At 44.6% G+C, this 20769-nt stretch overlaps 1 protein-coding gene across 5 annotated transcripts in view; it reads right to left on the bottom strand.

Annotated features, from left to right (window-relative positions):
* Positions 1 to 20769, bottom strand: part of focad (focadhesin) — a 369017-nt gene that overhangs the window by 280564 nt on the left and 67684 nt on the right. For 3 of the 5 annotated variants that reach the window (XM_061808831.1, XM_061808830.1, XM_061808833.1), the window contains 2 exons: positions 3634 to 3741; positions 706 to 825 (listed from right to left, as the gene is read on the bottom strand). The gene's annotated coding sequence lies outside the window, so the exon portion shown is untranslated. The remainder of the gene's footprint in view (positions 1 to 705; positions 826 to 3633; positions 3742 to 20769) is intronic. The other 2 variants (XM_061808832.1, XM_061808834.1) reach the window with 1 other exon arrangement.

The following is a 20769-nucleotide window of genomic DNA, read 5'->3' as shown; positions in this document are numbered from 1 at the left end:
TGATTGTAAATATTAAACAGGTGTTGGGAGAAAACTGTCTTGGGAGCCAAAAATCACAAAAAAAGAAAAAAAAGGCTAAGCTACATCAAGAATGACCAGTCGAGTTTATCGAGACTTGAAGCTTGTCTTCAGTGCCAAATAATCAATAAGGACATAAATGATACTTTGGATCCCCAAAGTATAATTCTCAGCTCATCTTGAAGTGTTCAAGGATTTTTTTTTCCCCCCCTCTTCCGTCTCTTAACAGCGGAACCGATTGATGATTGAGATTTTCGTCAAAGCCGAATGTGTGTCGTCGCTAAACTTTTGGTCGTGGTCCACATTACCGGCCTGGGCCTGTTGGCTTCCCGCAACGGTAATAGATCTCTTTTACGAGCCACCGAGCTGGATCGGTCCCACAGGAGGGCTGAACCCTCTCCGAAATGCGCCTTTAAAATGTGCATCATCCTTTGTGGAAGATGCAAAAGCTTCGAATCGGTAAGAGGGGCACGCAACAAAAATGTGCTAATTGGCTTGGCATTTCACAAAAGGCAGATTTGACTTCACGCTAATGTAATCATGCTCTTCCTCTTGCTGTGCTTGCTCACCACAGAATGAGGTGGGCGAGCTTTGAAGGCAAGCAGACAAGTGGTTTGTCTCGTGGAGTTAAAAGCCATTTTGTTTTGCTCCCCCCACCCCCCTTCCCCCTGGTACGGTTCAACTTACCTCCAGAGGCTTCTCGGCATCAGGCGATCTGCGGTGGTAGAGCCGTCTTCATAAGACTTCTGAATCTTCTTCCCTCGGGGTTGAACGGGCGGTGTCATCAAACTCGATTTGCCGACTTTTCTGGAAAAAGATGAGAGGAATTTAATGTCTCAAAACACTATTTTGCTGGATTTCAGTCTTTCTCAAACTTTTCACAGCAAGCACACAACCAAGATCCAATATTTGTCCCTAAACATTCGAAAAAAAATTCTAAAACATGAAATGCAAACATGGGGTAAAAGCTAAATACAATTGAACTGTGCCAATCAAATGTGCTGCACCGCATTTCGGGAAAAAAAAACAAAAGCGGCAGCCGCTAACGTTATGCACAACAATGCCTGCCGGGGGACTAATCAACCGCCTATGGCTTTGTTTATGTGGCTGGAGCGCTACCCAATTACGACCTCCGTGGATATCAAGATGCTGACGAGTGTGACGGCATTACTGTCCAATCAAATAACCACGCCACCGAGACGCCTCATCGCACTCATCAACCTCGGGCATGTCGTACCGCTGCGAGTAAAATTCTGAGGTGCAGACAAGAGTTGATTCCAAGGGCTCGATTTTCTGCTGCCGCTGACCAAGACCATCAAACCGCCGCCAAATTAATTGGATAAATCCAGGTCAGAATCGTTTTGAGTAGAGTTGATTTTCAATGGAAAGTTGTACCACAGTATTAAAGTCATTTGAAATATAACCGTTCTCTAAATATCTCTTCAATCAACAGATGATTAGAAAGTGAGGGGAAAGCAGAAAGGACGAGATGCCATTGCACCGGTGTGTAACGGTGATGCGCCGACGGCTAAGGGTACTCTGTACAAGCTTAGCATAATGTGGGGCATTGTCTCACTCTTAACTGCTCTCAATGAGGAAGATTCTGCATCTTGTACATCTGTGACTCTTATAACCGAATCGTTTCTATTAACCGAATGTCTCTTCTTCTTTGTTCTTGTTAGTTCTTTGTTCTGAATGTCGCACCAGAGTGGCACCGACTGCCGGAGACAAATTCCTTGTTGTCGCTGCATACTTGGCCATCGACGATTCGGCATCTGACGTGAGATGGACTTCCGCTTGCCTGCATCTTCTCAAATCACGCTAGAAGCTCAGTCTTTCCAGCGGAGAAGCCAACATGCGCCGACTGCGTTTCATCAATTGCTTAAAAGTTTGAAGCACGGCGATATGGACGCTACGTAGCTTTAGTCGTAAGCTAGCAGACCGTTTGAAATACATCAGGCGTGATTTTCTTGTGTCGAGTGGGGTTGCAATAGTTAAAATAATGATTTTCCACTCGTGAATTATTAGTTAAAGACTGGGCAGCAAAATAAGCACAAAAGACATTGCAGCAGTCGACCAATGTTCCAAAATGTATCCTTTTCAAACTACTTGAAGTTGACGGAGATTTGGAGGACTTGTAACTCAGGCTGCTCTTATTCACACTCACCCGTTTAAAAAAAAACAATAACCATGATCGGAAGAGAATCCATCCACCCAAGTGAAGATACACCAATGATGCACGTTTCGGTCAATGCACTAATTCTAAAAGCACGTTGTTGTAATCGGAAGATAATTTGTCATCTTTAAATTAATCTGAAAGGTCAACGACAGCTAACAAATAACACGCTGTGCTTCCGTGTTCTTCATCCGCTTCTTCTTCTTCTAACAACCCCCCCAAACAACACTGATATCCTCTCTCCTTTTAAGAGTTGCAAATACACGCTAATCACTATTTGTGTCCTTTGCAGTGTTTGCTTGAGCCTCTAATCAGTGTGTTCTGCTTTTCGCAGGGGGGGGGGGTGCCCCACGCTGGGATTCATTATGGAACACCCACCCCCACAACCTCCAACCTTGAAATCAAATGGGCCTTCGGATGCTTCCGGGAGTTTCCGGGAAAGCTTTGATTGCAGCTTATTAAGTCGGGGTTAGTTGCGGGTCTTGAGATCGTTTTTCTATGATTTTCCCAGAATTATTTCGCATTCTGAAGCCATTTGAAACCCCTGTTGAGATGTAACCAATATTGTTAGTGCACGAGTAGATTTTTATTTTGCGTATTGGCTGTATGACTGTGATGTACTTTATTTTAGAGTCAGCCAGCCTCCCTTGAAGGTCCGTTAACACAAAATGCTGCTGAGTCGACGATGATGATTTTGGCTTTAACGTGTTCCATTCATGTAATTCCGTAAATTTCAATTGTTTGTTTCAGTCGTGGTAAGCTTCATAGAGCAAGTTGAGTACTCACTACAAGCATTATGTACCACGAGTATCTCGACTTTTACTTAAGTACAGAGTGTGAGTTCTATTCCACCTCTGCTTGAAACAAAACTTGGATATTCACGAAAACCCAAAATGACATCAGCGGTGCAAGGATTTGAAATGAAAAGGTCTCGCTTGAGCAACGTAATTTATTTTGTATTATTATAATGACATACAAAAGAATTGCGCTTAACCAAATGGCCTGTGCCTAAAACAAAAAGCATTTAAACAGACATTGCGATTATACTGCAAAGTGGAAGTCATTCCAGAGGTTGATTATGTAAATTTGGCAGTTTTTCGGCGATACTTTGAGGCCGGCTTGCAGGGAAAGTATAATTACGTAAGCCAATCAAGCTGAACAAAACGGAGCTCAGAGCCTGTCAAGGCGTAATGCAGAGAGAGCCTTCTTGTCTTTTTCATCGTTTAACGTCCGGACGAAATATTCAGGAGTGAATTGCTGCTAATCGCGACGTATAATAATCACGAGGGAAGTGCAACAGGAGGACAAACGCGTGCCCGAGATGAGATGGGCCCCCCGTTGAGCTCGGATTGAATTAGCAATAACGCCTCCACTCATTCTCGTGCAATTAGGCAAGACTCTAACCAGTGAGCATGTCTAAATCATTACAACTGAAATACCTGGAGCAACGAGGAGTCATCCATCAGTGCCGATCGGTAGAGTGGGGCCTATACGCGAGCTGGAGATGGGATCGTTTCCATCACCGTTGAACCTTTGGAGATTGACACCTGCAGAGGTGACATTCAACCTAAGTAGCTCCCAGCACTAATCATTCATTTAATCCACCGTGTGTGATTGTGATTGGCAAAGGTAATATTAAGAAGAATGCAATTTAGCTCTCTATTACCCATAATATCAAAATTTTCAAGATTAGCGCGAGTTAACAGCCCCATATGGAATAAAACTTCCATCTGGATGAAATAAAAAGGCTGGTTTGCATCCATGAACGCACACGTAGGAATTCATGTTCCAGCAACGCGAGTGTGTCCCTCGGGAGACCCGTCAATGTGACTTTGGAAACACGGCATTTATGGGGTGGAAACCTTCTTGAAAAGCTAAAGTTGCACTTCTTGAAACATTTACAACATTTGTTTGGTACTTTATGAGCCCGCCAAGATGGTACGTTTTGTTGCAGTGGGCAGGAAGGAAGCGATCGAACCAAATTAGCATTGTTTGGCAAATGAGGGAGGTCTGTCCTCACGACATTACCAACTGTGGAATCAGCAATTTTCTGTCAGTCAGTCTATAAACCCAAGTGACAAAATTGTTGCGGTACCTTTTAAAGTAAAGGAAACCAATGGTTACTGAAAATACCTTGAACGCCGGACCAACTATGACAGTTTTTGTTCTGGAACTGCTTTACTACACCCGGGATACAAAGTCTCGATGCAGTGAAGGTTACGATGGAATCTCGAGCTGGCGCCATTTTTCCCCAAAGCAAGCCAACCAGTTTCCCCCACTTTGGGATTTCAACGTCATATGGCACATTTCGGATTTTTATGCAGTTTACTTATTTGTGCATACAACGATTTTAGGTCATGAAATGAAAAATGGCAACCGATGGTTGATTGGGAGAAAATCGTTTTTATGCCCAGTCTTCTCTCTCCAATGAAATCTCAAGACAATAACGACATTCTGGTGCAAAATGTGCTGCCCTCCAACTGAATAATGACCTAAACACACACGAAAACAAAACTATGAACTATTCTGAAGAGCTCTAAAATAAATCCGATTGAACCATCGATGGAAGGAGCTGAGACGTGCGGCCTTTTTATCCTAGTATCAGTAAGCCCCCACCCACCCTCCATACTGTTCTTCTTTTGGACCACACAAACCATTAGTACATTTATCCAAGGTCGCAAACGCGCGTCCACGTGTATTCCGGAATGGATTCTAGTTAGACAAAACTGTGATGCGGTGGACGATGACAGCGAGACTAAATGTGTTTTAATGGCCAAAATCACTGTTATTTAGCGTGCCATATGGTGACCTTATTAGGCAACGAACAAGCACACTGGCACTTCCTTAGGCTTCGTCAGGACCTTGATACTATATAATACCATTTGGCAGGGGAGTTAATTATAAGCTGGCCCCTGACACTTTGCATCAGAGAAGTCCTCCGCCATCTGAAGGCAAGGAGAACAGGTTATAACTGTAATCCAAACTGCCACAATCACTTTGAGAAGTGGGGGGGAGAAAAAAAAAAAAAAAAAAATCCGTTGGCAAGTCACGAGTACACACACTTGCTTCCATGCACAAGGTAGGCAATGCTACAAATGTTCCGAATACTGTATCCGGTATCACCCAAGCAAGTTTTCAAACTGCGGTCTGCTCAATAATTGTGATAAGTGCACAGTTGCAGACCAGGTGCACGTCACGCTGTACAGTTAAAGAATATACTAGTAGTCCTACTTTCAAGCTCTGCCAAGCTACTGATATCGGGGTAACCTGAGCTACTGGTGTTTAAAAATGGAAATAACATTTCCAGTAGCTTTAGTAGATACAACACTATTGTATTCACTTCTAAGGCAGTTTAGCTTATAAAAAGAAACGAAAAAAAAAATAAAACTTGCAATCCAGTTCCGCTATCCAGTCCATCTCGTGTGCAGTGCGTCGATAAACTTAGCCTTGCCTCACTCTTGCAGATATAACTCAAACAGCTGTTCACTCGACATCCAACGTGCCTTGAGCCCTTTTTGCAGAGAAAAGGGGGAGGAGAAGCGAGGGTGTCAGCATCCGACCCGAGGACAGATTCTACAGTTCTGGTCAAAAGTTGGGAGACTAGCTTTGCTAACAATCGACATTTGTTTCCGAGGGACCAAACTCAACATTTGAGTGTTTTGTGTAAAAGTGGACCGTCTCTCACCGCTAAAGAGGCCCTCCTCGACCCCCACCCATCCCCACTCCCACCCCCAACTCAGCCGTACCCCCGCAGATGCTCAGGTGCGGGGCAAGCGGTCGCGACCCCCCGCCATTGCACATTGCACCGGACGCTTGGAAAGAAGAGTAACAAAGCACGGCCCCACGCTGCTCTCCAAGCTGTGTTGTCGATCTGCTCCCTCTGTCTCTATTTCCACTCAGCCCCTCTGCCGCGTCACTATTTTGATGCACTCTCAAAATGTTTGACAAGGAGGAATAATAATGGAGTAGAGAAGGAGGGCCAGAGGAATAGGCGGCTGAAGTACTTACGCTCAGGGGAGCAATGTCAAAGGTTTAATTTATTCCTTGTCCATGCAGATATGGAGTTATCCGTTGTACGTTAGCATTCGGTTTTTTCGTTTTGTTTTTTTTACCGTTTTTCTAGCCGCTAGGATCTCAGTCAGTCAATCAAAATCTCAACCAGAGTTGACTTCTCTCTTTTTACATTTTTTTCCACATCACGTTATCTTCTGTGGGAGTTGAAAAAAGTATTTTTTTTTTTTTTTTTGTCAAAGGCATAAAAAGTAGGTACCTGTTTCAATGTCACAAGTAAAAATGAAAACTTCTCAGAAAAATGGTCAGGGAAAGTACAGAAAACTCTACATAAGTACAATGAACAACCGAGACGCAGGAGCAATAGACAATGCACTTCCTTAAGTTGAAACATCTGCCCCATTTTTCATATTCCTCTCGGTGCAATATTTCTCATTTCGCACATTTATCATCGTTGTGAAAATTCACAACATATATTCACGCGTTGACTGATGCAGATACCCCCACAGTGCCGCCCACCTAATGCAATTGCGATTTGTGGAGAGAAACTGCGCTCAGTTCATCATCCAAAACTGCAAGGCCACATTATCCGAGAAAAGTGTTTAGCAGTGGAGAGGGGGGGGGGGGGGAGAAGAAGGGAGCCGTGCTAAATGGGAATTCATTCCGTGAGAGACTGGCAGAGGGACAAACAGGAGGAGCAGAAGAAGGAAGGTGAAAGTGGTACAAAGCACGATGTTACAAAACAGGTCATACGGACTGGGATGTAATATTGCTAATGTTTGTCATGACAAAAGGACTGCATGAAAACGTAAGGACAGAGTACAAGTCGACTCGTTGTTTGCGGAGGATAAAGAATATATGCATGAGTATTATTATTATGTATAATATAATACTAATATATGCACATGTTACTCACCCATTTGTGTTACATTTTGTTGGATGTGCAGACTGGTGTTAGCTAACAGTGTTGGCAGAAGCTGTCAGGGCGTGGCCAGGCCACATTTGCCCCGTTATCGCGTCCCAGCCTGCCTGTGCCACCAGAGCCAAGTCTTGTTTTGGCCTAATAGTTATCCGACCCCATTTTCATGTTTTTGGACCTTGCATTCTGCCACATGTTTTGTGCCGTCCCCATTTTGGACTGCTTACCTATGTATGACCTCTGCCTGGAATAAAACCACTGTCAAAAATCATGACACTGCCTCGGAGTCCTGCATTTGGGTTCTACCCCTTGTCCCATGCTCTTGACAGAAGCTGTCTGTTTTGGGGCTCTTGGGGCAATTGTTTTTGGCGATGTATCCGTGTGTTGAGGATTAGAGGTGGATATAAAAAAAATAAATAAATAAAAAGGACGGAACTGGGTTTTCATTTTTTTTCGGCTCATCCTGTTGTGTCAGAAGGGTGGGTGTTTACATGTTGCTTTTTGGATTTAAAAAAAAAAAAAAAAAAAAAACGGTCAGTGAAGGTCATGTGATGACCGTCCACTTTACATCCATTTGGCCGGGCAAAGTGTGCTCACAGAGCCGAGAGTGAAAATAGTAATGGCGCTCTTCATAATCTCAATGGCATAATTGAGACACCACCTGAAAAGTGTTCTCCAGACCGACCTTTCCATGGTCAAGAGCGAGGCCCAGACGCACTGCGGTGTGCACTGCACGTACTTAAAGGTACGTGGGGGGCCTCCAGTCTAATGACTGGGACAAAATGGACAGATAATCACAGCCAGGCAGGCAGATTCTGACTTTGGCACCCCTGCGGCCAACCAGTCCTGCGACACTCCCACAGACTTTGCATCCAATCCCCGGAGTTTCCTCTCCATCCTTTTGACTTGCTTCAGACAACCAATTGCGCAGCTATGATGGCCTTGTTGTCAACATTCTCTGTTCCCACCACGGGCATCTTGAGCTGATGAGCCCAGAGAGATTCTTACGTTCAAGGGTAAAAAGGCAGACATCACGCCCGTCCTGCAGAGGGTAGGGAAAAACATTTGAAAAGAGCTGTATTGTGAATTTTTCTCTTCACAAGTTCAAACCGTGAAGCTTCACACTGGTCAAATGTGCTGCAGACTACGATTCGTATATTTACATTTGATTATTTTGTCTTCAAGTCCCTTCAGGTTTTCATGTGCATAAGGACTACATGGCACAAACGATATTTATCTCAATGTATCGTTATACAGTGGTCTCTGTAGATACTACTCAGACTTCATTCCGGAGGCCGAGATACTTCAACAACGCATCAAAAGGTTTTCCATGCAATGCCCGCTTTGAAATGCGTCGCGCTACCTTCGATGCATTTTGTTGCATCAAGAATAGCACGGGATGCAGTTGAAGCCTGAAATGTTAAAAGAAGGGTTTTCAATCGTCACGGAGGCGGTGTACCTCCGCATTCACTAAATAGAGCGGCTGCCGTTTAGCCGAACTATACAGTCGCTTGATACCATGAAAATTGTTTTCATGGAGCGTAACGTGGGGCAATTTGTAGAGCCCTTTTTGTGACTGAAAGAAGATGCATTTTTGTTTGGCATGAACTCTCCCTTTACAGAGGCGATATGCAAATGGCACACTAATGAACTCAAAGTATTCTCTTTGTGGAGAAGTGATTAACCAAGGGGCTGCTTTGCCACACATTTGCATTTTTCTCAAGTCAAGTCCGCGTTCTCCAGTCACAAATTACAGTGCTATTCCAGGCCAATTACATGGAACAAGTGCACCATTAACTAGTTCTGAACATCACACGCGTTTGCCTCCTTCATTTTACGGAGAACGCTTCGGGGCAAGGGCTTCTTCAGACAGAAGAGGACGAGGACGACGCAGGATCAATGGTCAAAGTACAACCGGGACGAAAGAGTGATTTGCAGGAATATAAAAAGGAAGAATTAAGGTTTGAAGACATGAAAGAGAGTGCTCAGTATTCACGGGGATTGGGGATCAAGAACAAACAAAAACTGAATGGTTCGGAGAATATGGGAGGAACCCAGATTATTCCCAGGAAATCCACGCAAGAACCACAAAGTAGGGGTTGTGCAGATGAGTGGACTTGTCAAATTTACAACTCCAAAATTATATCGAGGGCGTGACGTCAACTCATCACTGATTGACTTGAGGAAAGGTTGTGCAGAACAAAATTTGTCACCTAAATTATCTTGGCTTTAGGAAGTGAGAGAGAACCTGTAAAGTGTGTGTGTGTGGGTGGTGGTGGGGGGGGGGGATTAAGGATTCTTCGGTATTTTTATACTGCCGTGCTTTTAATTTGAATGTCTGATTTTAAAAACATTTTGCTTGGCTTGCCATGGAATTTCTTTAATCATGTTGGGATAACATACTGTCTGAACATTATATTGGAAATATTACGGCTAGGTGAGTTTTACAATGGATAGTTTTAGTTATGTTCTCCGGAGGAGGGGGGGGGGGGTAAAAAAAAATTTTTGTGTATTCAAAACATGCTTTCAGATGTGTATATCACAACAGCGTGGGCAAGCGCATCGGATTCTCCACTCATGCAAGCAAAAAGCAGGAATGCCACATTCTCGCCAGAATCCGGCGGGAGGTGAAAACACGTTACTTTTCGCATCAAAAAGCACTGCGCCGAGCCACTTACAAGTGAGGCTCTGCTTGCCCCCCCCCCCTTTTTTTTTTTGCAAAACAACAATAAAATAAAAAGCAAAATCCAATCTCACAACAGAGACGACGCCTGTTGAGGTGACAAATGTTCGGAGGCCGTCTCCAGCCAGCTTCCAACTGTTCTATTCATTAACTTTGCCTCGCTCAGCAGCCGCCGCCGCCGCCTTCCCTCACTCTCACGCTCTCTCGCTGTAGTGCAGGATCTCCGGGAGATGCATTTTGTGCAAAGTCTCCCCCTGCTGCTACACCTGATTTCACAAATGATAGGGAAAAAAAAAAAACGAGCCAGCGGAGGCTGAAAGGAAAACAAAAACGATGGCTGTGGCACACGGGCGTCATGTTCCTGCCTGTTCTTTTTTTTCCCTACGATAATGGGGCATGATTAGTAAACAGCAATTGGCAGCGGGGTGCGCTGGTAACAATGACTAGAAGCTGGGTAATTTCAGTTTGCAGACTTCCTGGCATTTATTCACAAATGGAGGTCCAACACGCAAACAGATATTCTAGATATATAGCTTACGTGTGCGCCGGAGCAATAAACTGACTTGAGATTGTGGATTCTGTATTTGTGGCAGGACATTTGTCACATGCTGATAAAATCTAGGCTACGGGGCATTTATGTGAGCCGCCGACAATAAAGTCTACTTGTAAAAAGTTTAGAAGTTCGAGTCAATGACTTTACCGATGTTAACAGGTTATTTATTTGCCGTTAAATCAGGGAGACATCCATGCTAAATGCCACCAATGCCGCCCCATAAACATAATACCCGGCGGCAATAAACGGCAACACGGTAATAATTGACTGAACACGCAGCGGGGTAAGAGACAGTCCGACTAAAAAAAAAAAAAAAAAAGAGGCATAAAGAAAAACATGACAAGACTGTCACAGAGTAGCAGCAAAAGTGCCCTCTGTTGCCATTAACGGCAATTAAAAGACACTTGCGCATGACGGGAGTAGAAGTTGTGGGGTAGCCATCGTTTTAGGACCATGAAGTTACTTCAAGCAAAGTATGCACTCTTCATATCGATTCTGGGGTGGTCTTCTATTTCTCACCAAATCAGCGTTCTAACTTGGGTGGACTGGGTAGTGAAGTGCTGCCCCCAAGAAGGGAAAATGGAACTCAATGACATCCCTCCCCTTCGTTTAAAAAGATAAAAATCTTCCTCCTCCCAAATCGATGCCGACAGCAGTTGAGGTCCCAGAAAAAACAAACAAAAAAAAGATTCAGCGTGCAACTAGATTTTCTCATTCATTAAACGCCGACACAGTGTGCTGTGATTGGGAAATGCAAAAGGATGGTATCCGTGTTCTCGGATGTGCAGATTGCCCCAAATGCAACTTGGAATATATGTTTTTGCATATGCATACAACAGGAGGAAATTCTAATTCAGAGCGAACGTCATCTCATTTAGCAAAGCCGTAATCCTGCATGCTGATACGATCTTTGACGCGCGCGTCCGCCTGTATTGTTGGGAAGCAGCTCCCCTGTTTAAGATCTGCAATCTGCAGAAAGCGCCTCGTTTTTTTTTTTTTTGTTTGTTTTGTTTTGTTTTTTTTGCCCCCGCTCCTTCCCGTGTGCTGCGTTTTATTACACCGAAGGCATCAGATTAATGCAATGTACCGTTGGCGTAGCGCCACGTGGCAATTTATGACGCGACAGTGCCGGCAACCTTCCGCGTACCAAGTCTGATTTCTTGTATCAGCTGTACTGCAGTTCAGTGTTTTTCTCCACTTCCCTTCCACCCCAGTATGCTAATCTGGTGAAAATGCGATGCTGGTGAAGTAGATGATTGCAAGGAAATACTGTAAACACTGCGGTAAGCAGCACTCGAGTCCAAAAGTGAGAGTCGCTACTGAGCCAATGAAGCACTAGAAAAATCTAATGGAAACCAAGCATGTGTGTACAGTATGGAATGCGTAAAAACGAAATATATACAGAAAATTTGGTGTTTGTCTACACCGCAAGCATATTATACAATGCAGGAGCCGGAAAGCTATTGATTCCCAAAGTGCTCAGTGCAGATCGTAACATCGGGGCTTTCATAAAAGACGTCAAAAACCGTTAGTGACACAAGAAGCTGTTCGCAAGTCGTGCAGGGCATCCTTGCGAATTATGCAGCCAAAAGTGAAGCCCTGCAGAAGTTCTTGTGCTACAAGATCAGCATGAAACAGATTTCCAAATGTCACGCGCTCTCAATTTGCATCCTGCTAGCGCAAAGAGCGTCAAATGCCTATTTCTAAATTGTCGGCTTTCCCGTCCTGTGAAAATGTCAGCAGCTCTCAATGAACCTGTTCAAAGACAACTGTTCCCCCCACAGCCCACCCACCACCACCCCCACCCTCCACCTCGCACCAACCAACAGCTCCATTGAGATACTGGCCTATTAGGTACATGGATCATCTGCGGACGAGAAAAGGCATCTGGGAAGGACGTGAATAACTTTAGAACTTTAGGTGGCAAAACAAGAAATACAGTCGATTCTACTTGAGTTAAAAGCACACCGGGGAGCTTTTTGGCTCAATTCTAGTCCTTGAATCAGATCCCAAATGGTAATCACAAAAGAGCAAGTTTTTGACTGGCCTCCCACGACGTGGTGATAATCGCTTCGAAATCCTAAGAGGAAGGTGTGTGTAATCTTTAGGCCAGTCAGCGGCAGAGGCTGAGAGGGAAAGAGAGAGCGCTTTGGATCAGGGCCCAGTTACAAAAGGTTAGCTCGCTATAAATAGCTGGCCGGATGATGATGATGATGATCACGGCGGTTTGCAGCGGTGTTCAGTCGGGAAATCGGGTCTGTTTAAACTCACAGTTGCTTGTCGCGCTTTGCTTTCAAACGCACGCGTCAGCAGCGTCTTAACCATTTTGGTTTAACTGGACATTTTCATCGAGGAAACGTCCGCAGAGGAGGACCGAACAATACAACAACGGATGCCGCAGCCTTGACACGTTGAATTTATTTAATATCTTGCGCAGTGGCTTCTGAAAGTCACGGCAGAAAATGAAATGCAGATAAAAACAGACAGCGCAGCTTTTTGTACTGACAACTCTTTTCAAGTGTCTTTTTGAAGCAGCAAAGGGGAATGATGGCAAATCAGCATTGCAGTTTTGCCTGCTTCATATCACAATTAACTCAAAAGCCTTGCAACAAAATGTCACTGTGGATCTGCTTTGTTTGTGACAGCCATTTCGTAAAATATGCAAATGCAGGTGAATGATCCCGATGATGTGATTTTGCGCTGAAATGGGCCTTTGGATGAGGAGGACTTTGGGCATCCCACCCCTGATTGCACCTACTGTATGGCTATCAGTTTGCTAATGTGAACGCCGCTGTCGCGCACGCATGCGAAAACTGGAATTAATCAGGAGATCTTGGCTGTGCCGACTCTATTGAAGCTCCGGTGTTCGTGTTCTGGCTCCGCAGCACCGCTCGGTGCATTTCAAGAGATTCCTAGCCCCTTTGCTCAGTGGCATGAATATTCCACCTCAGTGTTCTCACCAAACTGTCTCCGGAGAGCCGGTGCTCATCAGGCCCTGATGTGCTCAGAAGCTGTGGCTGATGCCAATCACGCTCCAACGTGCCCATGCCAGGATTAAAGGTACTGGGGAAGGAAGGGGGCGCTGGGGGGGTCCTCATTTTATGACAACGTTCTGTTCAACGTAACCTGAATTTGTGTCACGAGCCTACTATAACCGCTGTACCAAAAGCCATATTTATAGTAGTCAACCCAATGATCGTGACATTTGGACTCAAACCTTCAAATTCTTTCCTAATAAATTTACTACTACTACTAGAAAAATAATAATAATAAAACTTTGTATTTGTGAATGGAAAGTGTATCCTCAGAGCTCCTTTTCTTCATCGCGCACGGACGGGCCCAGTCACAACGCATCGAGATTGCAAAGTGGGGCAGGTTGACGGAAGATCACGGCTCACATGTTTGACTAATACGGTATTAGTCGATTATTTGTTTGGCTTTCTGTGATTCTGCAGGCAAGCTAATTAGAGCGGGTGTTAAATATTTAACACCTAATTAGCATGTACACGTTGCATATTGGCTTGCATTTTTGGCTGCAAATGATGCAAGGGATATAAAACTCGAAAAATGCGCATTTCTGGGAATATTTTTGAGCAAAAAAAATAACAAAACAATGGAATATCAGGAGGAGACAAACTTTACTTTTGTCCTTTGCTCAATGAGGATTTGAGTTCCCAGGTGGACAGCTGCCTTGTCAGGCCTCCGCCTACCCCTCTGTGCACTTTTGGTCAGGTGACGGAGCACAAGGGGACGGGTCATTGGGCAGCAACCGGGGAGAGTGGTGGCTCACAGAGGGGAGGACAGAACGCCATCAGCTCTCTCTACCGTGCTCTGATGCCATTAGGCATGGCTGGGCACACCTCGCAGTGCCAAACGCACTCGGGGGACCCCGCTTTTCACCTGCACGAGTGTCTGCGAGCGCACAAGTGGGCACGGGCGCCGTGAACCCAGCTGGGGATGAGTGGCCACTGGATTCACATCATTCCAGGATTGTATGGTAACCCACTTTTCCCCCCGCACCAATGTAAAGTATCGTGGCTCATTTGGGGATCAAATAGAGGGACTGCGCCTTGGTCGTAAAAATCACGTGACTTTGCATTGACGCCGCCATACTGCCGGTCAAACAAAGCATTGTTGCAAGTTCACTCCGTTGGGACGAAACTAAAATATGTCTGATAGCACGACATCCATAGTTTCGTCCGATTCTGTTAAACATTTAGAAGGTGATAATATACGAAGGTACGTGGAAAAATTAGAGACACCTGTCATCGGGGATCCGTTCCTTAATACCGAAATAGATGTTTTCGCCAATCAGAAATGTCCCCGTCTTGGACAACTGGATACACGCGTGTATCTGGTCAAGAAGTCGTCCAGATTTACACAGAAGAGTTTGAAAGCGTATAAAAGTCTGGACGCATACAAATGCTCAGTTGCTGGTTGGGTCAAAGATGTGTTGAATGAAATAAGTCTCTTCTTGTGCTGGCAAAGGTAAGTTGAAGCTTCCAATTCTGGATCTTGTAATACATAACTTGCATAAGTCCGGGCATTAGCTCGAGCTATGATTTTGCACCAAGTTATTGGCGACATAGAAGGCCTCACGATTTTTTAAAACTGACAACAAATCTAACCGGAGTGTTTGAAGCTCAGACAGAACCAAGAACCATTCATAGATTGATGTTGCTGCTTTTTGACATAGTAGAATCATCGATATCCTGTTTGTGGGGGGAATTGGACAGGGAGTCGTCCCCTCCGTAAACCTCTCTGTGACAGTTTGTTTTTTTTTTTTTTGTACCGAATCAAGATCACCTTGATCATTCAACTGAATTCGATTTTGGCCCAAACTGTGACTTCCATCAAGGAACCAGACCTTTGCCCAAAGCGGTAAATGGAAGACAGCAGAGGCAAACGGGCAAGTCCCTTCAACCGGAAATCCCGCCACCCAGGCCAAACTCAATTTAGCAAGCAGCAGACCGTCCAACCAACGCCGATCAAAACAAATTCATAAGAACAGACAGCACCATTGCTATTCTTATCTGAAAGATTCACTTTGAACCCCATGGACTGGAACAGGAAAATCAAAATGTAATTCTTTAAATCAATGCCAAATCTTTTACAGGCCCTTTCACGGACCTCGGACAATTGTTTTTGTGAGGAGCCATGGAAACTTGCCCAGTACTGCTAGGAGACAGTAGAAGAAGGAAATACAAATCACTGCTGACAAATGAATATTGTATGAACAGCTTGTGCATATGGCTCCCCTCCCATAACCTCCGCATCCAAGAACCACCCTTTGTTCACGGCAAGGGTAAAACCAAATTAATATTGAATATGCATATTGCTCGGAAGGAACTCGAAGAAATTAAAAGAAAATAAAATAATGTCAAAAAGTTTGAGGTTAGCGCTGATTAAAATGTGCGCAGCTCCCAATGGGATGCATTGCAATTATTTGCGTGGATAAGCCATAAACTTTGAAAATGAAATATGACCTAATGAAGAACAACGACGACAACGGGGGACAGGGCAGAGGAGATTTGTCTTCTACATTTACACGACTAATAAAAAAAAAAAAAAGATTCCATGCAAATTTTCCCTTGAGAAATCATTTTTTAAATAACTCATACTCGACAAGAGACGTTCTCCACTGATTAGTTCAACAATGTGGCAAAGCATATCTACGTCTTTCTCAAACTGTGACAAGTTTTGTCTTCGGGGGGCATTTCTGCAGAGTCCCCCCCCCCCCCCAACCCCCCGACCCCCCAAAGCAAAATCCACATCTCCGCAATATGGAATCTACCTGCTCGTGTCAAGATGTCTACCTCGGAAAAACGCGGGTGCAGAGCAATAATTATTCTCTCTTCACCCCCCCCCCCCACCCCAAGAGCACAGATGTGCCGTCCTGGCAGGTGGGCTGCATCTGCCTGTACCTCCATGTTCAGGGATTAACTAGGAGAACTGAGAATAATTAACCGTGCAAAAACCCACCTCGACTCCTCGTCCACCTGCCTAAACAGGGCTGATAAATAAATGGATGACCAGGGCTTATATTCAAATGCAAGACTCTCCGGAGAGGGAAGAAAACTGGTCTGACGCAAACATGAGCGCCTGTTTTTTGTTTTTTATTTTGTAGAGGGACATCAAAACCCCCGCTTCGATCAATCGAGAGTTGAAAGAACTTCGGAACCTGGACCGCTGCATCCAAATAATGCACCGTGCGCGGGGATTTTAGCCGGGGCAGCAAAAGGATGGAGAACTGAAGCTGCCTTTTGAAACTACAACTGGGATTGGTAATCAATTGGTGAATTTAAACATGTCATATCTATAACAGCGCTCTGAAGGAAACCACCTTTGACACCCCTGCTCTGAACGGACATCTCAGCTTCGAAGTACCGTTATAGTGAATGTGTAAAAGTGTTGGTGCACTATTTATAGTTATACGTTTAGTTTGACAGGAAATGTCAAGTAAAAGTGGCATTAAAAAGCTCGTATTTTCAAATACTTATAAGTCGGGTGACTCGTACCTCAAGGGGCCAATGTATGTTTAACGTATTGAGAAAGGAGGGGGGGGGGAGACATTTCATATATTTTTTTGACACTTAAAGTGCTTGGGCATAAACCCCGGTAGTATTATGGGGATTATTTCTAAAGATTTCTCAATTACACAGACAATTCAGCAGATTGGCATTTTATGTTGAAGTAATGGGATTGTGTTCACGGTGTTAAGTGTCACATCAGTTCACCTGCTCGTGCATTTTCTGGACAAATTGAAAATGGGGAGCACAAGGCAGTTGTCAGCCGGCGGCTGGGGACAATGCTTTCCCCCTTAAATCAGAAGGTGGTGAGATCAATCGGAGCAAAGCGAGTGTCCGTCTGTGACAAAGCGTCCTTGAGGGAGGAACCAAGCAAGCGATGGGGCTAAGAGGACTCCATTACCTCAGCCAAACATCAGGGGTTAAGCAGTTACGTTTGTCGCACATGCAACCTATTTGACCAAAACTTTTTGATGGGGTTATGAGTGAGTTGGGGTTTGGTTCTGCAGTGGTCCCTCCTGGTCAAGTACAAAGACTGACCTGGGAGAGGCAGCACGTTGCCACGGGGCACCCGGATTGCCGGGAAACACGACAAAGGAGAAAGAGGAATGGTGTTATCGATACGAGAAGCTAGGCTAACAGTTAGCATGTACGGTCTACCGAAGTGAAACAATCAGGGAACACGTGGCTGAACCCATGTTGCGATTGTTAAATATAAAAACAGAAGTAACATTTACGATTGTCATCCGTTTAAAACGTGACAACTCGGGATTTTCTCGAGGTGATTTTCTGTGTGGTACACGATTCGGGCACTCAGTGCTATCTGGCAGAAGTTCTTTGCAATGAATCCATTAAACCGCATCTTAGAACCAAATAAGTTGTGTTTTGTTTTTTTTTTTTTTTAGTTAGTACTGGGTACTAAAATGTTAGCTAACTTTTCGAATCGTCTGAAAATCGTAGCCCTGTCAACTTTGATTGCCTGTGAGAGGAAAATGTTTGTTGGTACGTGTATAACCCCCCACCCCCCACCCTAAACGACGGGTTAATAGAACACTAACAACCTTTTATGGGCAATATGTCATGGAATGCAGTACCTGAGGTCGTCAAGAAAAACAGACCCTGCCGCCCAAAAAAACGCTATTTTCAAATGACATATGAATATGTCACGGATCATTTGATCTTCCTCACATCGGTTTCCTCCCCCTCGCAGCCCGTCAGAGACAAAAGCGTGTCTCGCTGGCAGGGGCGAACAGCGGCGGCTCGTTTAATGCGGCATCCTGCGAATGGTGAAATATCACAGCCGTAGTCGAGAGAGGGTGTCTGGAGAGCGGGGAGATTGGAGCTCACAGCCGATAAAAGTGTCTGTCCGTGGGGTATAGAACATTCAGGCCGCTGCTGGAGGGTCTTTAAAGTACCCAACGCCCCCCCCCCCCCCCCGCCTCCCGTTTCTGCAGCTGGGTGCTAAAGAAGTGGCATTACCGGAGCTCAAGAGGCTTGGCCACATCATTCAGTGGGCCATTGTGAGGAGAGGTGCTCAGGGAGTGGAATAAACTGTCGCAGGAGAAAATTGGGGCGAGCCGCGAAGACGTGCGCAGAAATGTGCGGACGGAGGTCGTTTTTGAGAACGGGAACAGGTTAGCGAGCAGATATTATTGTTCATGCATGTGCGCCGTTCGCAGTGGCATTTCCCTGAGGTATCGCTGTCGTGACCTTTTAAGCTCGGGTTTTGGCTTCTTCCACCCCCCACCCCCTTCCAAATGTAATTAGGACTTCTAGCTAAGATGAAAACCCGACCAGATTTACAGTCCACTGAGAAGCAAACTACAACGGAAGCACACATAAACATTCAAGAAAAATGACTGATCATAGAGACAGAAATTTCCATGACCAAACAGGCAAAAAAATGTTTAGGGTGGAATCTTGTTGCTAGATTTGGCTCTGAATGACTTTGAGAGCCACGAGACCACAGCTGTCAAACTCAAGGCCCGGGGGTCCACGTGGCCCGCGAAGGCAAATCATGTGTCAACTTTCTCGATTCGTGTGAAAATCTGTACAAAAATTTAAAGTTGTCACATATCATAAATGACAACTTGGCAATATAAGACTTATGTTACCAAAACATGTGATTTTTATGGCCATAACTGCAATGTGGCCCGTGACAAAAATGAGTTGGACACCCCTACACTAAACACTAAAGGAAGTTTCAAAATATTCAGGAGGAAAAAAAAAAAAAACAAACACGAATCATACAGAATGAGGAAAATTTGCATGACCAATTTTCAAAATAATAAAAGCATTCACAATGCAATCGTCGTTAAATTTTCCTCTGATCGCTATGCGAGCGTCTGTCAACACAACACAGTGAAGCGTAAAACATTTGACAATGAGGGATATTTGCATAACCAAGTCGCACAATAATAAATCTCACAAGAAGGAAAACAAAGTAGAAATCCTGTTACATTTTTGACTCCGATTGCTTCGTGTCAACAGGAATGGGAGTGAAGCATAAAGTATTTCATCCCCGTCCCCCCCAAAAAAAGGACTGTTGAGATTTGCTTTACAGATTTACACAAAATAAATATCACAAGAAGAACATTGACGGTGGAATGCTGTTACTTGTCTGCTAGCAACTGCGCTATACGCTATAAGCCAAGGGCCAGAGTTCCCTCTCGGTCTCCTGCATCTGTTAGCGCCACTAAATTATTGACAAGCTCGGAATCTTCTAGCAAGGCGCCCCCCCCCCCTTCCCTCCCTCTGCGTTCTTATTTGCCGGCTGGCTTTCCCCTCAAAAATCACGTAAAATGTATAACACTCAAGCTAATTATAATCACACACACACACACACATATATATATATATATATATATATATATATATAGTCACACACACATCCTGAACGCCAACAGACGGCGTATATTACGGACGCCCCATTACCTCCACTTTTTTGCTGCTATTCTGTGGCTTATCTGTGCCGGATGTGTAGCACTTAAGATTCGCCAAGGGTAGAGTTACTCTGAGCGACTTTGTGAAATTTGCCTGCACTTTAAGGCGAGTGCTGACAGCACTTTCTCCTGAGAGGAGCGAAAGTGACACCGCTCCAACAGCGGGAGGGTGGCGACAGAGGAGGGAACGACCGCACGGCACATTTGCCTGAGAAAAAAAAAAAAAAAAAAAAAAAAGTTTGGGCATTTCATCTCTTCAGAGTGATGACTTCAGCACGGATTAGGCTAGGTCTGTTTTTTTTATTATTATTATTACAAAAAAAAAAAAAAAAAAAAAGTGTTATTCGCGCATTGTCAGTGTCTCGGTGAGGGGTTGCGGAGCCATCAGGTAACGACATTCCATGGGAAATTCACCTGTGAGCTGTCAGGCAAAATGGAAAAACAATCCAACATGCACTGGAACCAACGGGCCGACTGCAAATTGTTGCTGCATGTTTGCTGCGTAATCTGTCAAATGCACAGACAGCCTCATTCTGCGCGTGCTACAAGTCAATTGAAAGTGAAAATACGGGAAATTGTTACTCGCTTGTAGTTGGATCACCCATCAAGCAATCAAGTGTGAAATTAAAGTACATTTATTGTTATCTGCCTTTTTCCTCGCAGTACGTCTGTGAGCGAGCTCTTCTGATTTTCGCAGGTTTGCGATGTCATAATTCACATAAAGACGGCGCGTTGCTTCACGCGTGAAGCCTTAGGTCAACGGCAAACCTTAAACCGAGCTCGGCTGAGTTCTGTTCGATGCGGAGATGACCAAAGTCGCACTGGCGTCCATTGTGTTTTGGCTGCATGCGCCACATGTACAAATCCGCACGCTAACTATTGAGTTTGAACCGTGCGGCTTAATACATTGAAACTTCCCAAGGTTTGACATTTTTGTCAC

The sequence above is a fragment of the Syngnathoides biaculeatus genome, chromosome 21 (genome assembly GCF_019802595.1).
Source record: "Syngnathoides biaculeatus isolate LvHL_M chromosome 21, ASM1980259v1, whole genome shotgun sequence".
Classification (NCBI taxonomy): Eukaryota; Metazoa; Chordata; class Actinopteri; order Syngnathiformes; family Syngnathidae; genus Syngnathoides; species Syngnathoides biaculeatus.
The sequence above is the reverse complement of the archived record's forward strand: the minus strand, read 5'-3'. Positions and strand labels throughout refer to the sequence as shown.